Here is a 20,193-nt window from a genome sequence, read left to right as displayed (position 1 = left end):
ATAAACAAAAAATTCGCATATATTGGCAGAACTATATTCCTTGGTGGCAGAAGATAAAAAGAGCGATGTTCAATTATAGTTATGATCCTACATATAAATACAAAATTTAATTAATGCACACATAATTATGAAAAATAGAAAAATATTCCGAAGTATTCTGAATAAATCAGGGAATTACATTTCACGACATTAGCATCACCACGGGACAAACTTAAACTTCCCTAAATATAATAGACACTAGAAAATACCCGCGAAATATACTTTGGTTCATAATTTAAAGATATATAGTTTTGGTGTAAGGCGACATTAAGATCTTAAATCTTTTGGCGTTTGTGATGTAATCATAGTATATTTCATTGTTTTACCCTGGATGCATTGCACTGATCAAAATAATATGTATTTATAAATACCTCCTAAATTAGTTGGTGACATATAGAGTGAAAACTGACTGGGATTATTTACAAAAAATATCCTGACCCTAATTTGTTAAACAAAAATATTCTGTCTAGCACTTCTAGCAGTTTTGCCAATCCCCCACAAAATTTTGGAAATAAATTTTGTGTACTGAACACATAGGGAAAACATTGAATGATTATATAATCCAGGTGCACATGACAGTCAATCCGCATCTGATTTCAGGTGTTTTCGAGCTCAGAACCCCCCCATATATGAGTGGGCTGAAAATTTTATGTATTAATATATGAATGGGGTCACATTCCAGCCGCACTTCTGTACCCATTTTTAACCGAAAACTGAAGTAATCCCCCCACCCTTTAGGGTATACTTTTTGCTGAGCAGACCATAATACTTGTAGACACCGGAAATTATGACTGCACGTAAATTTTTGCTAATTTACCCAAAAATATTTCGCAACATGCTCCGTTCCGCCGAACAATATTTTTTTGCACATATGAGTGGGCTGAACATTTTATGCATTAATATATGAATGGGTGTGGGTCACATTCCAGCCGCACTTCGGTACCCATTTTTAACTGAAAACTGAAGTAATCCCCCCACCCTTTTCATGTTGTATATTCCCCGGAAGGAAAAGCTCTCGACGTGTAAAAATCTGTTGTTAAATTGCTGAGAGCGTCAAGGGAATGAATATCACAAAGTGTTTCAGTGTAAGGTCAATATTTACCGTATCTGCTACGAAATACAATTTAATTTTGCCGTGCAGATGTGCAATGACGGAAATGATGACGACACGTAAATTTCAGAGCCGAACGTCGTGAAGGACGGTCGATCCGAACTGGCCTTTTTTTTTATTTTACCCCCCAAAAGATCTTGGAATGAACACATAATAAACTACTCTGGTCATTACCCCCTTTGTGGTATAAAACAATATTCGTGGATTTTATGTGAAAGTAGAAAACGCGACACCCAATTTCAACTCTATTCATTTAGTAATATAGATAGCAACTTTTACTCCAATAACTTTTCCAAAATTGCTGCAATATAAACATAGGAACGCCTTCTTTAAAATAACATACACTGTATTTTCGGAGGATGCATTTTCGTTTCTTGACCATTAATGTGGGTGTAAATAGTGCAGAACTACTGCTTCAATATCACATGAGCACACTATACATGCACATGAATAGCGAGGAATGCACTATATCAGAGGACACATCTATTTCTTCGTCAATGGGAGTATTAATTGTTAATGACATTAAAATTTCAAGCAAAACTCTGCTTACACTGATTAATTTGATATGACCATTGAAAACGACTGAAAACCATGAAATAATCGTCGCTTTCTTGAGAGTAAAAAAGCTCAAAATACCCGATTTTTCAGCAATATTCGATCTTACTTGACCATCTTCTGATGTGGAATTGCCTGTCAAATATGGATATTTTAAAAGCCAAACATTTTGTACATAACTTATGATAGATTGTTGTTTTCTGTTTGTCATATATGGCAAATATTTCATTCCCGTTGAAAACTACATACAGTATTAAGTATGAAATAAAAACAAACATCGTAGTGGGTCAAAATATCAAGTCAGTGTTTTACTGATTGATTGATTGATTGTTGGTTGCTTAACGTCCATTGGCAAATATTGCATGCATATTCAGGACGAGAACAAGTTCACAATAAATACAATAGGTAGGTTCTGGAATAGATTAAGGGGTTATGGTCGGAGAAATTTAGACTGCCACGGGAAATGAGGGTATATTGGATAGGGACAGAAATTTAGCCTTGCAACAGGTCACCTACGGACCGTTCTTAGAGTTGTTGCAAGGGTTCTTAACGTGCAAAGAGCGTGGCACTCTCTTTACACGAGGCATCGGATTTCACGTCCCCATTCTGACCGGACGTGGCTGCAAATTTGTACATCCCGCACAGCCAAACGAACGCCCCACTTTAGCACGGGTTTAACAGCCGGTCGGAGGAAGACCAAGGGTGACCATACTTCTATTCCCCAGTCACCCTTGGGGTAGGGGTCAGTGTTTTACTGAAGGCCTTTAGCATCATGTTTCCAAAAACACAAAGAGGAAGTTGAGAAATACAAATCTTACTAGTAGCTAGTTACCCAGATTATAAAAGAAATGTTATGGTGTTTACATTCAAGATACAACATATTAACCCCATTAATTTCCCTTTTTCAAATTTGCCACAACAAAGTTGAATTCTAACCGTTCTCGAGCTGACAATAATATTCAAGTTGAATTTAAGATTTTAAATGAACATTCGGGTTATGGTCAATCACTGACTCATTAGCCGCTAAATTTAATTCTAATGAAATTGTATGTAACACTGTTCCTATATATAAATATCAGGGTTTGCAAAAACCCGTGTTTTGTGAGTATTGCCCAGCCCAGTGCGAAATACTGAGAAATCCCGGGTTTAACTGGGTTTTACCGGGTAATACTGGACAATACTTGGTAATACGAAATACTGTGCCTGACTTTTATAGAGGATTCAGTGATTAATCACATATGCAATACATTAAAGTCAAAGAATTCAATTTGTTTTTTTAATTAACTTATTTTAAGAATAAACAATTCTTTGTAAGGAAAATTCACAATTAAAATGTACAATTCACTTAAACACTGCAACAAAATGGTTTTTTCAACTTTGATTTTATAATGAACCTAAAAACCTGGAAATTAACAAGGCATCCTGAAATGTCCAAAACTTGTATTCTGCCTACATTGAATTAGTGGAGAAAAGAAGGAAATTGAATTTTCAATCTTCAGGAATGACTCTGAATGGTTATCTGTATAAAATGTATATATTTAGCTATAATACTATTAAACTACAACAAGTCTATATTATTTTGTTTTAAAAATAAACTTGACAAATAATATTACCCGTTTCTAGGAGTAATGCCCAGCCCGAGAAAACCCGGGTTTTGCCGCCGAGGTAATACTTTACAAACCCGGTAAATAGTCTAATTCGGTAGCTCACATTCGTGAAAGGGAACGGGATTGTAGTTACGACATAAGGAACATATTAGATATCATCTGTGAAACGGACTTTGCACGTTAAGAACCCTTGCAACAACTCTTTGAGGGGTCCGTAGGTGACCTGTTGCAAGGCTAAATTTCTGTCCCTATCCAATATACCCTCATTTCCCGTGGCAGTCTAAAATTTTCCGACCATGATCCCGGACGCCTCTATTACAGAACCTACCTATTCTGTTTATTGTTAATTTGTTCTCGTCCTGAATATGAGTGAAATATTTGGCACTGGACGTTAAGCAACCAACAATCAATCAATCAATCTGTGAAACGGATATTCCAAAACGGTCAACCAACTCGGGATGGCGTCCGTAAAATTTACGAAGGGATGATTTCAACTTCACCATTTGGAACTCTTGGTTTAATAGCTTCCTCGTGAGCAGCAACCCTCTATCAAGGAAATACAAGCCCGGGAATATCGTATCAATTGGGAGACATATACTCCGTATACAGACGCTGCTGGAATGTTGCTACGTAGAAATGGAAAGTTCACAATTGGGAAAGCTGAAATCAATTCTTTTATCGTGAATTTTATTATATAGCCGACCATCATTGTCAATTTCTAGATGTTATAAAATTGAGAATGGAAATGGGGAATGTGTCAAAGAGACAACAACCCGACCATAGAGCAGACAACAGCCGAAGGCCACCAATGGGTCTTCAATGCAGCGAGAAACTCCCGCACCCGGAGGCGTCCTACAGCTGGCCCCTAAACAAATATGTATACTAGTTCAGTGATAATGGACGTCATACTAAACTCCAAATTATACACAAGAAACTAAAATTAAAAATGATACAAGACTAACAAAGGCCAGAGGCTCAGGCGCAAAAATGCGGCAGGGTTAAACATGTTTTTTGAGATCTCAACCCTCCCCCTATACCTCTAGCCAATGTAGAAACAATTAACGTACAACAGTACGCACAGTAAAACTCCAAGTCCGATGTCAGAATAGGAAACAAAAGAAAATAAACAAAATGACAATAATACATAAATAACAACAGACTACTAGCAGTTACTGACATGCCAGCTCCAGACCTCTGATTGAAAGATTATGTCTTCATCATATGAATATCAGGCACAATCCCTCCTGTTAGGGGTTTAGTATTATACTGTCATAAAATATATGAGAAGAACATAACCCGTGTCATGCCAACAACTGGTTTTAGAATAAATATGTTTAATTCCGATGCAAAGACCCTATAAGTGAATCAATATTAAAGCCAAAATATGCAATTTTTAATGACCTGACAACAGTATCGTAACTATATCCCTTCTTAATAAGTCTGTTTAAAGATTTTGTTAGCTTTTGAGGTGAATACTGACATTTATGTGCTTTGTAAAGAATATTACCATAAAAGATTGGATGTGGAATACCCGAACGTATAAGATGTCTGCATGTTGAGTTATATTTACGAATGATGTCCTTATACCGATGATAAAATTTAGTAAATGTTTTGACTAGTTTATGATATCGAAAACCCTGGTGTAATAATTTTTCAGTAATATATACATTTCTCTCGCTAAAATCTAATACTTTGATACATACACGAGCGAATCGTACAAGTTGAGATATATAAACACCATAAGATGGTGACAAGGGAACATCACCATCTAAAAATTGATAATTAACGATAGGAAATGAAAAATCATCTCTTTTGTCATAAATTTTTGTATTAAGCTTCCCGTTAATGATACAGATATCAAGATCGAGGAAAGGACAGTGGTCATTGTTATTATTAGCTTTATTTAAAGTAAGTTTAACAGGATAAATTTCTTTAGTATACATACTGAAGTTGTCATTATTGAGAGCCAATATATTATCCAAATATCTAAAAGTATTGTTAAATTTTTGTATCAGATGTTGTTTCGATGGGTCTTTGCTGATTTTAGTCATAAATTGTAACTCATAACAATACAAAAACAGGTCCGCAATAAGTGGTGCAGTTAGTCCCCATTGGAATTCCGATAACTTGACGATATACGGAATCTCCAAAGCGAACAAAAATGTTATCAAGTAAAAATTCAAGGGCAGATATAGTATCAAAGCATGTCCAATTGACATAGCTCTTTTGTTTGTTGCTACTAAAAAAAGACCTAAAAGAGTTTGAACATATGTGTTCGCATTCCAACTATTTAAATGCCCATTTAATAAGGTGTGTGATTTTTTTCTTAATAAGAATATGAAGCAAAGTGGTATATAGGGTAGAACAATCAAAACTTTGAACAGATTCAAAATCACCAATATATGCATGCAATTTATCAAGTACTTCCAACGAGTTTTTGACACTCCAAAAGTAGTTAATTCCACTATTTTCAAAGGCCTTATTTGAACAATTTATTATCAGGTTTTTGATTGTACCAAGTGTACTAGTAAGTAGAATAGACAATTTAGTAGTGTAACAATGACCATATTTAACTGTATCTGTTATATCCTTCATAATTTGTTTATTTGAAACAAACTGTCAAATTATAGATATTAAACTGATTAAAAATTTATCTAGCGAACAGTAGGACGTTATTGTGCTAAATGAAGAACTATGGTAAAAATTCCCGTGAAACACTGCCAAAAGCGGAAAAAACTTAAACGCCATCTATACATGCAAATAATGAATCAACCCAGGAGAAATTCATTTTATTCTTATTCCCTTTGTTCATCCGCATTAAATTACAAATCTTATTAAATTAATCGAAAATGAAACATAAAAGCAAAATATATAAGATAAGAAGTGTTATTCTATCTAAGAAATCTAAAACCATGTAAATGTTTATCTTGTCATAGATTTCTTCAGCAGGTCTTTCCTGCTTACTATATTCTCTCTATTAGAAAGAAATTTAATTTTATAACAAGCTGTGTTTTCTTTTAATATTTTTTTCCAGAATTAGTATATATATATTCTGTTTTCATTGTCCTTCTGATCTTTTCCAATCTGGTCAAACTTAAACTCTTTGGTTGCAACAAATTAAGTAACAATGTCATTGGAAAGCTCATTCGGAAAATATCATAGCTCTTACAGCCAGAAGCAGGCATTAACTTTCAAGATATAAATTGTACCAAAAGATTTAATAAAAAAAAAACAACCGTGTTTTGGTGCTCAATACGATATATTGTACACAGAGATTCAAACTGTTTGAAGCTAAATAAAAAAAAAGAAAAAAAAACTTCCAACACAGATCGGATATGGCATTTTCGATCTTCAGCTAATATGTGCTGATCGCAACATTATACTTAATTTATAAAGATCTATAGTTAGATCTAAACTAGATTATGGTTCAATAGTGAATGGCTCTGCAAGGAAGTCCTACATACAGATTCTCGATGCTGTGCATCACCAGGGTTTGCGTTTATGTCTTGGCGCCTTTAAAACCTCGCCAGTTGAGAGTTCAATAAAATAAATGATTCGGATAACACCCTCTTAGGATGTTGAATACAGGAGGTGAAACAAGTGGGAATGTGGAATAAATGGGATAAAAAAGCGGGATCTGGTAAAAGAAGAAAACAGTGGCAAGTCGGAACACATTCCAAAAAAGAGGGATTTAGGAAATAAGTGCTACTGTGTCAGCCCTTCCATAATTAAACGCAGTGAATAGGTGAAAGGGAATTACAAGTTTTTGACAGTTACATTATAAAGATATTTAAAAACTTTGTAGAATTTAAGTTTGAGTTGTGCATTGTTTATTGCTCAACATTTTCATTGGTATCCTTGTCGCTGTGGCTATCAGTTAATGGCATATCACTTGCATCCATAACTGAAGATAAGAAGCCTCCAGATGGGCCAGACTTCATTGGAGAGTACCGCTGATACCCTAAGAACCATATTACACTGGCAAAGTGTGCACAACAGCCAAAGGTCCTTGTGTTAGCTTTGCAAGTAGAATACCACACTGAAACTGTATCTGAATTACATTCAACCCATAGGGTTTGACGGCTGAATGTATATTCCCCGACTTGCTGCCATTTATACAAAAGCCGTTAGGTATTCATCACATTCGTACGAAACTTTATTCATTACCCCTTTCAAAACTTCATTCTCTGTTCAATTTATGTTTGGAAACCACTGTTACAAACCCTCATTCAAATCAATACAAACTTACAGCTATCATTTCGGATATTTCAACATATTCGGATACAACATACTAAAATTAAAAACCTGATAATTCTCAAGATTTTAATGAGGAATTTAAAAATTCTTCATAAAGAAATAATTTTTCCATGGGTTCCGAGTCATGTTGGAATTCATGGAAACATGGTTGTAGACGAAGAAGCAAAAAATGCCCTGGATGATCCATTATAACTGTGATATACCATATACCGATTTTAGATCTAATATTAGAGAATATGTTTTTAATATATTGGAAAATGAATGGAGTAAAAAAGTTGATAATAAATTACATGAAATTAAACCTAAATTATGTAAACCTTTCATACTTTTATGTGCAGAAAAGATCAGTGTGTTATTTCTAGATGCTGTATTGGTCATACTAGAATAACACATGAGTATCTTTTGAAAAATGAAGAAGAACCACAGTGTACACCTTGCAACTGCAAGTATACTATTTAACATGTTTTAATTAATTGTATTGACTTTGCTGATATTCGTAGGAAGCATTTCAATGTCAAAAATATGTATGAATTATTTGATTGTGTTCCAATTACAAATATTGTTTCATTTTTAAAAGGAGTTGGAATATATTATAAAATATAAAAATGTTGTATAAATTGAAAATGATTTTAATTTTTATCACCTTATCTTAGTGTTGAATTTTATTTGTAAATAAACATTTTTTCTTTAGACTTGAGTTTTAGTATATTGAAGGACCTTTTGTCTGATTTTAAAAATATACTTTAAATTGTTTAATGTTCGAATTAGCTCTCGCCGCAATATAGCCTTTTTTTGCGTTAAGGCGGCGTAAAGCAAACACCAATCAATCAATCAGCTCTGAAGTTTCTGAGAAGGCATTTGAACATTTTTCCTTGTTTTTCAATATAGTTTGCTGTTTTATGGTAGCTGATTTGAATATGGTATAATAAAAAAAAACTCAATAAGACTTCAAAGTATCAAACAAAATATATTTCAGATTATGTCTGCCAGCTTTGTATTTTATGTAAATTTTGTGAAAGCTGAAAGGTTTGTCTCAGGTTAGGGTGAAGGTGGCACGCCTTTTTAAAACGTTTAAACCCATTGGATATATTATATGTACCAGTCCCGAGTCGGGAGCCGTTTGTTGTTGTAGTTCATAATACTCGTTTTGTAAACAGATTAGACAATTGGTTTCCTGTTGAATTGTTTTACACAGGTCATCTTGGGGCCCTTCATAGCTTGCTGTTCGATGAAAGCTAAGGCTATATGTTGAAGGCCGTATATTTGTTAACTTTAATTACATTGCGACTTGGATGGTGGATTGTCTCATTGGCACTCATGTTTAATATTTTATTATTATAATTTTATGAAACATTATTGCATTCATTCAGCATGTAATTTCTAAATTTTACCTACAAATCTAGCTATGAAAATAATATAAGCCTGGTACTTTTGATATTTAATATTTAAATCTTGTATGCATGTATTTCCATGTGAATTCAATGTACATTTACAAATTGAAAATTTGCATAAAATATTCAATATATTTTTAAGTATACTGCAAAATACTTCTACGTTACTATTCATGTATGCTGGGGAATAGTTCAATATTATTATTTGTAAACTGCACAATTTTTCAACATTAAACTCCCCCCGGTGGATCGCTATCCTTGCCGTGGTCGGGGGGCTTGCGTGTCTCAGTGACCCCAAGAGCTATGCCAGTTGGAGCTTCGTCTCCTGGTAGGGTTACCCATGCTGGACAGGTCGAAGGGTAGAGACCAGACTAAAGTGATCCGAACATCGTACGAGTTGCCCGATGTTTTGAATAAAATAGGCTCTCCAACCCGTTGGCCGTGGGTTGCTACCCGTGTCGGTGGTTGACGAGATCCTTGCGGATGAGGGCTGTAGCCAGACTCCTTACGGTCAGAAAATACCCGGACGGACAAGACTATAGTTCAATAAGCTGCTTTGGCTCCAATATCATCTAAACGGGAGGTCGGATGGACCCGGTTCGATCAATCGGCTGGTCATGTCGAGCCCTTCAGTTAATCCTCAACAATAAGCTTTCATGTAACAATTTTCATGATATACACATGTGTTTTAAATAAAGCTATTTATATTTCGGATAACTGAAGAAGGCGATGGCTCATGGGTCAATCAAGTGGTACGCTTTCTATTTCGCTTGATGGATACGCTCTGCTTGAGTATACCATTCTTGGAACATCTGGTGCTTTCCGCAGTGGATCTTGGGTGCTAATTTTGGGGACCAGCTACGTTATACATGTTATACTTGGAGCTCGTTTTCAGCATTAGCACTTGACCCCGGCTCGCCACGGAAACACAGCATCGCCCTTGTAGGCACTCCGAGGTGGGTGGATGACAAGAATGGTGAATCTTTCTCATTTCCTATGGCACAACAAAACCAACCCTCTAAATCAGCTTTAATACATAAAAAAAGAAAATGTGATGATTCAGTGCCCTGTCAGGAAGATGACAGTTGGCCCAGATTTATTGTAATAAAAGGAACAGATGAAAAACCAATTTCCAAAATATCTCCCTTTGTGATTCACAAACAGATTCAAAGCGTTGCTGGTACTGTAAAAAAAGTTTCAAAAATGAGATCAGGCAATTTGTTGGTTGAATGTTCCAACAAAAGTCAATCAACAAATTTGCTTACACTGACAACAATTACAAACTTTCCTGTTTCTGCCTCTCCTCACAACAGTTTGAACAGCTGTAAGGGGATCATTCGAGACAGAAGTCAATACCTTGGTGACCTTACCGTGGAAGAAATCTGTGAGGAACTTTCAAGCCAAGGTGTAACTGATGTTGTTAGATTTCAAATAAAAAAGAATGGAAATACAATCAAATTAAATATATATCTTTTGACATTTAGAACTCCAACTCCTCCTCCATCTATTACTTTAGGTTGCTTCGGAATCAGAGTTGACAGGTTTATCCCTAACCCAATTCGATGCTTCACTTGTCAAAAGTTTGGTCATGGAAGTAAACAATGTCGTGGTACGCAGAGATGCTTCAAGTGTTCTGACGAAGGACACGAGGGAACAACCTGTAGCTCTGAATCTTCTAAATGCGTAAACTGTGGTGAATCCCATTTTTCATCATCTAGGGACTGCCCTGTTTACCTTAAAGAAAAAAATATTATCAAAATTAAAACAGAAAGAAACATCAGTTACCCAGAAGCTAAACAGATAGCTTCTGTTTCGAATGATCTCCTTGTTTCGAACAGACCATCGTACGCCAGCAAAGTTGTCCGCTCATTCAGTCACGAGCATACACAAACTCGCATGACCTGGCCAATTGATGCTGAGACATTTACAATGCTGCCTGTTGAAACAGAACCTAACGATAAAATATTAATTCCAAGAAAACCAACACCTCCTAAAACCAGTACTCAGTCAACTCAATCTTCCTTACAGAGCTCAATGTCATCATCAAAAAAAATGAAAAAAAAGAAATCAAATAAAAAAGATACAGTTAAATCAGACAGTTGGGGCGGTGAATCTGTCTGGGATCTTCCCAGTGACATTGATGATTCTTCCATCTCCAATAGTCCTCCTTCATCTGCATCTAATAAAACTAGTTTATCTTCTGCATCTAGTACAAAGTCTTCTAAAGCCCCGTCTCCTCTTCGTTCTCCAGAACAGAAGGATGTCCCAAAGAAGCCAGCAAATACATCCTCTCAGAAGTCTTCTGATTCGAGGTCGCGGGGTAGGGGTCGAGGCGGAGTAAAACCAGCTGCGCATGGTCCTGGAGATCGACGACTCTCCTCACACAACAGATTTTCAACACTTAATGACGAATCAGAAATGGAAATCGAAAGTGTTCCGCCACCCGAAAGATTACAATCTCAGGGTGAGCGAAATAAGAATGCTGGCAAACTCGATAGCATTCGCCCGTCTATTAACAAAACATGACTAATATCATCCAATGCTCCGTTTGCCATCTGAAGCATCGATCTTTACTGCTGAAGCAGAAGCAATAATTTTGGCTTTGAAATTTATTGCTTCTTCAGATAAATCCAAATTTATTATATGTTCAGATTCACTTTCATGCTTACAAGCTATACAAAATACTAAAATTAAAAACCCAACAATTCTCAAAATTTTATATGTAATGAGGAATTTAAAAATTCTTCTTAAAGAAATATTATTTCTATGGGTGCCGAGTCATGTTGGAATCCTTGGAAACACAGCTGTAGACCTTGAGGCAAAGAATGCCCTGGGTGACCCTTTATCTAACTGTGATATACCATATACCGATTTTAAATCTAATATTAGAGAATATGTTTTTAATATATTGAAAAATGAATGGAGTAAAAAAGATGGTAATAAATTACATGAAATTAAACCTAATTTATGTAAAACTTTCAATAATTTTATGTGCAGAAAAGATCAGTGTGTTATTTCTAGATGTCGTATTGGTCATACTAGAATAACACACGAATATCTTTTAAAAAATGAAGTAGAACCACAATGTATACCTTGTAACTGCAAGTATACTATTAAACATGTTTTAATCAATGGTATTGACTTTGCTGATATTCGGAAGAAGCATTTCAATGTCAATAATATGTATGATTTATTTAATAATATTCCATTTACAAATATTGTTTCATTCTTACAAGAAGTTGGAATATATTCTAAAATATAAAAATGTTGTTATATTTAAAACGATTTTAATTTTTATCACGTTATCTTAGTGTTGATTTTTATTTGTAAATAATCAATTTGCTTTAGTCTAGAATTTTAGTTTATTGAAAGACCTTTTGTCTGATTTTAAAAATATACCTTAAATTGTTATAATATTCGAATTAGCTCTCGCCGCGATATAGCCTTTCTGTGCTAATGCGGCGTAAAGCAAACAACAATCAATCAATCAACATTAAACTAGTATTCACGAACGCTGTAAAACAGTTGAATATAAGTATATGTATACATTTTGTACTGCAATATATTTCAACATAAGTATTCATGTATGCTACAGAACAGTTCAATATTAGTATATGTTTACTGCACAATATTTCAACATTAGAATTCATGCATGCTACAGAACGGTTCAGTATAAGTATATGCATACTGCACAATATTTCAACATTAGTATATTAATGTACTAGTATGCTGCAGATTCCTAACGTCGAAGCGCCTCTCTGAAGATTCCTACCGTCGAAGCACCTCTCTGCAGATTTCACATGTTTTATTTCGATATGTTCAATGTCTTTGTCTTGACTTCATTTTGTTCTTTAAAATATTGTATTGTAGATACCACTTTGGCGATGTGCTTTCCCCGTTCCAGTGGCTCCAACATTAGATTTCGAAATTGGAACACTCCTTCCAATACAATCTCATTGTGTCCCTGCAACAATACTCCTCATAATGTTCGCTTTGCTGATTGGAGATTATGTGTTTTTATATAATCATTATTTGATATGGATGTAGATGTCCCTGACGTTTTAAATGAGGACATTGATGATGTGAATCAAGACATTAATGAAATATGTAGAGACTGTAATGATGAGTAGGATGCTGAAATGTTTTATAGGTCGAAAGGGATCTTCAGAACAAGTCCAACAGGTTATTAATGGAGATGATTTAAACAAATAAACATGAAAATTTTTATTTTATATTATTGTTGGCAAACAAACCAGTGAAATCTCTTGAAACATTTAGCATGCAAAACATGCTTTAAGCCCTCTGGAAAGGCTCGAGAACACAGACATCCCCTTAACAAAACCTATAATGCGTCGTGCCTGCGGCATACCGGAGGACAAGTGAATTTCAGGGAGGACTAATAGATGCATAATTTAACTAGCCCTAAGGCTGTCAAATCTGTTTCGTGGTAATAGTCAGAAGCTTTTTCTTAGTAATGTGAAACCTTTAAAAGCCTTTTCAAGAGAGACAATATTGATTGATTGATTGATTGTTGTTGGTTAACGTCAAGTGGCAAATATTTCATGCATATTCAGGACGAGAACAAGTTAACAATAAATACAATAGGTAGGTTCTGTATTAGGAGCTTCCAGGATTTAGGTCGGAGAAATTTAGACTGCCACGGGAAATGAGGGTATATTGGATAGGGACAGAAATTTTGCCTTGCAACAGGTCACCTACGGACCCCTCAAAGAGTTGTTGCAATGGTTCTTAACGTGCAAAGAGCGTGGCACTCTCTTTACACGAGACATCGGATTTAACGTCCCCGTTCTGACCGGACGTGGCTGCAAATTTGTACATCCCGCACAGCCAAACGGACGCCCCACTTTTGCAAGGGTTTGACTGCCGGTCGGAGGAAGACCAATGGTGACCATACTTCTATTCCCAAGTCACCCTTGGGGGGAAGCAGACGGCTCAAAATTGTATGTCTTAATCAGGAATAAACATGTAATCATATTCCTCACATAGATAATACATGGCAATTATGTGCAGACGATGCTAAGTAACTTTTGGTTCATTTTAACAAACTTATTGCTTATGCTCAACCCAAGCTGATATTACTACTTTCATGGTGTAAAATAAAACATGCAACACAAGGTTGTCACAATGTAGTGCAATGTATTACTCGATAGAAGCTCATGGCTTAAGACTGTAATTTAAAGGACATAGATGAGATGGTCAGGGACTGTCTTATTTTCTCCTATACTAAAGGAGAAACTCATCAACGAAAGTGACACATTGACCTTAGAAAAAGCGTATCAGATCGCATACTTAAGACCGCCTCTAATAGTGAGGAGGTATTGTCAGCTTTTCTGCCGGGTGATTTAGCCAAAGATATGAAAGATCTTGAGATTGGGCAAGATTTACTTCGAAATCAGCGTAGTCCGGGTTTTCACTGGAACCTACAGTCAGATGCATTTTACTTTGAAGTTACTACACGGGAAAATAACTTGCACTAGAAGATATATGGTTTCGACTATAAATAACAAATGAGACCCACTTAGTTTCTAAGCACCGGTCATGGTTGAAGAAAAGAATATTTTTGCGTCAGTTTGTTCGTAGTACAGTAGACTGGGAAGAACCATTACCGACATAGCAACTAGAGAAATGGGAACGCTGGAGAAACTCATTAGTTCACATTGAGGAAACCCCACTGGCAAATCATAATCCAGAAGGTACACAATTGGCACAACAGATGTTCTATAAATCCATACAGAATAACACCATAAAGACAAAGGTAGAGGAGGAAAATCTGATGCGTAAAAGGACTGTCTACAAAACAGTCAATTCATTTGACCTCACAGATTTTCCTGTCCTAACACTAGGTGATTTACGGGAGTTGACAATTGGAATCTACCAGATAAAGCAGGCACCACATTATACGAGTTAACATTTTGCTGGGGAATCAAGTTTATACGAGCTTCATTTAGTAATCGACAAACCGAATCATATTCGCTGCAAAATTCAGTCGGGGCATATACATTCAGCCGTACATACCCTATGGGTTGAATGTAATTCAGATACAGTTTCAGTGTGGTATTGTACTTGCAAAGCTAACACAAGGACCTTTGGCTGTTGTGCACACTTTGCCAGTGTAATATGGTTCTTAGGGTATCAGCGGTACTCTCCAATGAAGTCTGGCCCATCTGGAGGCTTCTTATCTTCAGTTATGGATGCAAGTGATATGCCATTAACTGATAGCCACAGCGACAAGGATACCAATGAAAATGTCGAGCAATAAACAAACTTAAATTCTACAAAGTTTTTAAATATCTTTATAATGTAACTGTCAAAAACTTGTAATTCCCTTTCACCTATTCACTGCGTTTAATTATGGAAGGGCTGACACAGTAGCACTTATTTCCTAAATCCCTCTTTTTTGGAATTTGTTCCGACTTGCCACTGTTTTCTTCTTTTACCAGATCCCGCTTTTTTATCCCATTTATTCCACATTCCCACTTGTTTCACCTCCTGTATTCAACATCCTAAGAGGGTGTTATCCGAATCATTTATTTTATTTAACTCTCAACTGGCGAGGTTTTAAAGGCGCCAAGACATAAACGCAAACCCTGGTGATGCACAGCATCGAGAATCTGTATGTAGGACTTCCTTGCAGAGCCATTCACTATTGAACCATAATCTAGTTTAGATCTAACTATAGATCTGTATAAATTAAGTAAATGTTGCGATCAGCACATATTAGCTGAAGATCGAAAATACCATATCCGATCTGTGTTGGAAGTTTTTTTTTCTTTTTTTTTATTTAGCTTCAAACAGTTTGAATCTCTGTGTACAATATATCGTATTGAGCACCAAAACACGGTTGTTTTTTTTATTAAATCTTTTGGTACAATTTATATCTTGAAAGTTAATGCCTGCTTCTGGCTGTAAGAGCTATGAAATATTTTCCGAATGAGCTTTCCAATGACATTGTTACTTAATTTGTTGCAACCAAAGAGTTTAAGTTTGACCAGATTGGAAAAGATCAGAAGGACAATGAAAACAGAATATATATATACTAATTCTGGAAAAAAATATTAAAAGAAAACACAGCTTGTTATAAAATTAAATTTCTTTCTAATAGAGAGAATATAGTAAGCAGGAAAGACCTGCTGAAGAAATCTATGACAAGATAAACATTTACATGGTTTTAGATTTCTTAGATAGAATAACACTTCTTATCTTATATATTTTGCTTTTATGTTTCATTTTCGATTAATTTAATAAGATTTGTAATTTAATGCGGATGAACAAAGGGAATAAGAATAAAATGAATTTCTCCTGGGTTGATTCATTATTTGCATGTATAGATGGCGTTTAAGTTTTTTCCGCTTTTGGCAGTGTTTCACGGGAATTTTTACCATAGTTCTTCATTTAGCACGATAACGTCCTACTGTTCGCTAGATAAATTTTTAATCAGTTTAATATCTATAATTTGAGAGTATGTTTCAAATAAACAAAATGATAAAGGATACAACAGATACAGTTAAATATGGTCATTGTTCAACTACTTAATTGTCTATTCTACTTACTAGGACACTTGGTACAATCAAAAACCTGATAATAAATTGTTCAAATAAGGCCTTTGAAAATAGTGGAATTAACTACTTTTGGAGTGTCAAAAACTCGTTGGAAGTACTTGATAAATTGCATGCATATATTGGTGATTTTGAATCTGTTCAAAGTTTTGATTGTTCTACCCTATATACCACACCTTATTAAATGGGCATTTAAATAGTTGGAATGCGAACACATATGTTCAAACTCTTTTAGGTCTTTTTTTAGTAGCAACAAACAAAAGAGCTATGTCAATTGGACATGCTTTGATACTATATCTGCCCTTGAATTTTTACTTGATAACATTTTTGTTCGCTTTGGAGATTCCGTATATACGACATAAGGAACATATATGTTATCATCTGTGAAACGGACTTTGCACGTTAAGAACCCTTGCAACAACTCTTTGAGGGGTCCGTAGGTGACCTGTTGCAAGGCTAAATTTCTGTCCCTATCCAATATACCCTCATTTCCCGTGGCAGTCTAAATTTTTCCGACCATGATCCCGGACGCCTCTATTACAGAACCTACCTATTCTGTTTATTGTTAATTTGTTCTCGTCCTGAATATGCATGAAATATTTGGCACTGGACGTTAAGCAACCAACAATCAATCAATCAATCTGTGAAACGGATATTCCAAAACGGTCAACCAACTCTGGATGGCGTCCGTAAAATTTACGAAGGGATGATTTCAACTTCACCATTTGGAACTGTTGGTTTAATAGCTTCCTCATGAGCAGCAACCCTCTATCAAGGAAATACAAGCCCAGGAATATCGTATCAATTGGGAGACATATACTCCGTATACAGACGCTGCTGGAATGTTGCTACGTAGAAATGGAAAGTTCACAATTGGGAAAGCTGAAATCAATTCTTTTATCGTGAATTTTATTATATAGCCGACCATCATTGTCAATTTCTAGATGTAATAAAATTGAGAATGGAAATGGGGAATGTGTCAAAGAGACAACAACCCGACCATAGAGCAGACAACAGCCGAAGGCCACCAATGGGTCTTCAATGCAGCGAGAAACTCCCGCACCCGGAGGCGTCCTACAGCTGGCCCCTAAACAAATATGTATACTAGTTCAGTGATAATGGACGTCATACTAAACTCCAAATTATACACAAGAAACTAAAATTAAAAATGATACAAGACTAACAAAGGCCAGAGGCTCAGGCGCAAAAATGCGGCAGGGTTAAACATGTTTTTTGAGATCTCAACACTCCCCCTATACCTCTAGCCAATGTAGAAAAAACAAACGTACAACAGAACGCACAGTAAAACTCAGTTTAAGAGAAGTCCAAGTCCGATGTCAGAATAGGAAACAAAAGAAAATAAACAAAATGACAATAATACATAAATAACAACTGACTACTAGCAGTTACTGACATGCCAGCTCCAGACCTTAAATAAACTGATTGAAAGATTATGTCTTCATCATATGAATATCAGGCACAATCCCTCCTGTTAGGGGTTTAGTATTATACCGTCATAAAATATATGAGAAGAGCATAACCCGTGTCATGCCAACAACTGGTTTTAGAATAAATATGTTTAATTCTTATTTTTTTCCAGAATTAGTATATATAGACCACTTGGCCACCGATGCCCCCAGGTGATATCGGATATGTTCCTCATGTCGTAACTACAATCCCGTTTCCTTTTCACGAATGTGACCTACCGAAATAGACTATTTACCGGATTTGAAATAACATGAGCAACACGACGGGTGCCACATGTAGAGCAGGATCTGCTTACCTATCCGGAGCACTGGAGATAACCCCTAGTTTTTGTTGGGGTGCGTGTTGTCTAGTTTTTTATGTTGTTTCTTGTGTACTATTATTTGTCTGTTTGTCACTTTGTTTTTTAGCCATGGCGTTGTCAGTTTATTTTCGATCATTATTTGATTAGATCTAAAATCAGTATATGGTATATCACAGTTGAATAATGGGTAATCCAGGGCATTTTTTGCTTCCTGCTTTACAACCAAGTGTCCATGGACATATATCGGCGAGCGTTATCCAGTTACGTATGGCAGTAGCTCAGATACCCCTGAAACATGAGAGGTTTTAGACAGTGGAGACTACTTACTAATGAAGAGCAGAGAAACAGAGCTTGCGCAAACACCTGAATCACTACTAAAGTCGCATACATCAACAAATTAAAAAAAAAATATTATAATAATATCTTTGTCCTCTTCCGTCATCATCTGTGCCTGCAATTAATTTAAATCACAGTTAAGGTAAACAAAATCAGTAAAGCGTTAGGTCATGTAGCACAGATAAAGATCAAGGGACAATTTTATCACCGGTCACACCTAGATCTGTAGAAAATAGTCGGAATTTTTCATTTCCGTCAAACCGGAATCCGGCATATCTATTGTTATGCCCGACTACGTACTGTAGCTTTAACGCATTTCTGTAAAGCATTTGAGAATAAAGACTAATTCGAAGGCAACTGACAGAGACAACTTTATCACTACAATCTTTGACAGAGACAACTTTAGCACTACAATCTTTGAAGTGGCTCAATGTTGCATTGTTCAGACAGCTCTCAATCTCATCTTTTTGAGAAGAGTTCAACATGGTTAGATCTTTTCTAATATTTTCCAAAGCTTGGTCATTAGTTTTGTTATACATGTCAATGTCATTCTTGGTTTTTTTTCAGTTCAATGTTGTATGTTGCGATGGTAACACCTAACAAGGCTAATTCATTCTGGTTCTGAGATTCATTTTGGTTTTCATCAACATCCGTGTCCATGTCCTTATTCTCTATTTCTGTCTTTATTTTGTTAATCTCACTTTGTAATTCTAGTTGATTTCTTTCCAACTCTTTGTTTTTGTTTTTCAAGTTCATCACTTCCGTTCTTATTTTTTCATTGTCGTTTATAAGCCCTGAAATGGCGCTTCTGTTTTCCTTGAGAATTTCTTCTTTGAATTTGTCAAACTTCCGTTGAACTATCAGTTCTAAGTTTGAAAGTGATATACATTCTAAAAAAAGAGAAAGAGGTGACGGATCAATATGAACTATCAGCTGACAAGAGTGTTTTGATGTTTTGCTTTGTTTTTCTTGAGCATCGACTATCTGTTCGTAATGGGTGATGAATAACTTTGTAATCATACAATTACTTCGTAAATAGAAAACACGATCTTATCCAAAACCATAGAGTGATCATTTGCGTTTGCCGGATGCGTTTACTTGAATTATTTGCCTAACCCTGATACCATCACTTAACCTCATCTCTAAACTTATTCTTATCTGCATTTTACCCCCCTGTCCTTATTACCACTTGTCTCTTTATCTTCTCCTTATCCTCAAACGTAACGTTCTCTTAACCTTAAACTAAAATGAAATCTTATCGTATCCTTAGACATGACCTTATATTCAAACTTATCCTTATGGGTTAGGGTTAGGGTTAGATCTAATCTTATTCAAATCTTCACAAACATAACCCTAGCTCTAACCCTTATAATTTACTTCACCCTCATCCTCAGACTTTATAATTAGATTTTAGTTCGCATTTTACAGCTTTACCTTATGTCGTTACTAAACGCCAGTCTAAGCACAATCTTTTTTGTGATCGTCAATGATCCACCTCAACCTCGAAAGAGGAATGGTCGGTGGCCTATAG

Source organism: Mytilus californianus, unplaced genomic scaffold, assembly GCF_021869535.1.
Source record: "Mytilus californianus isolate M0D057914Y unplaced genomic scaffold, xbMytCali1.0.p SCAF_24, whole genome shotgun sequence".
Lineage (NCBI taxonomy): Eukaryota > Metazoa > Mollusca > Bivalvia > Mytilida > Mytilidae > Mytilus > Mytilus californianus.
Note: the sequence above shows the minus strand (reverse complement) of the source record.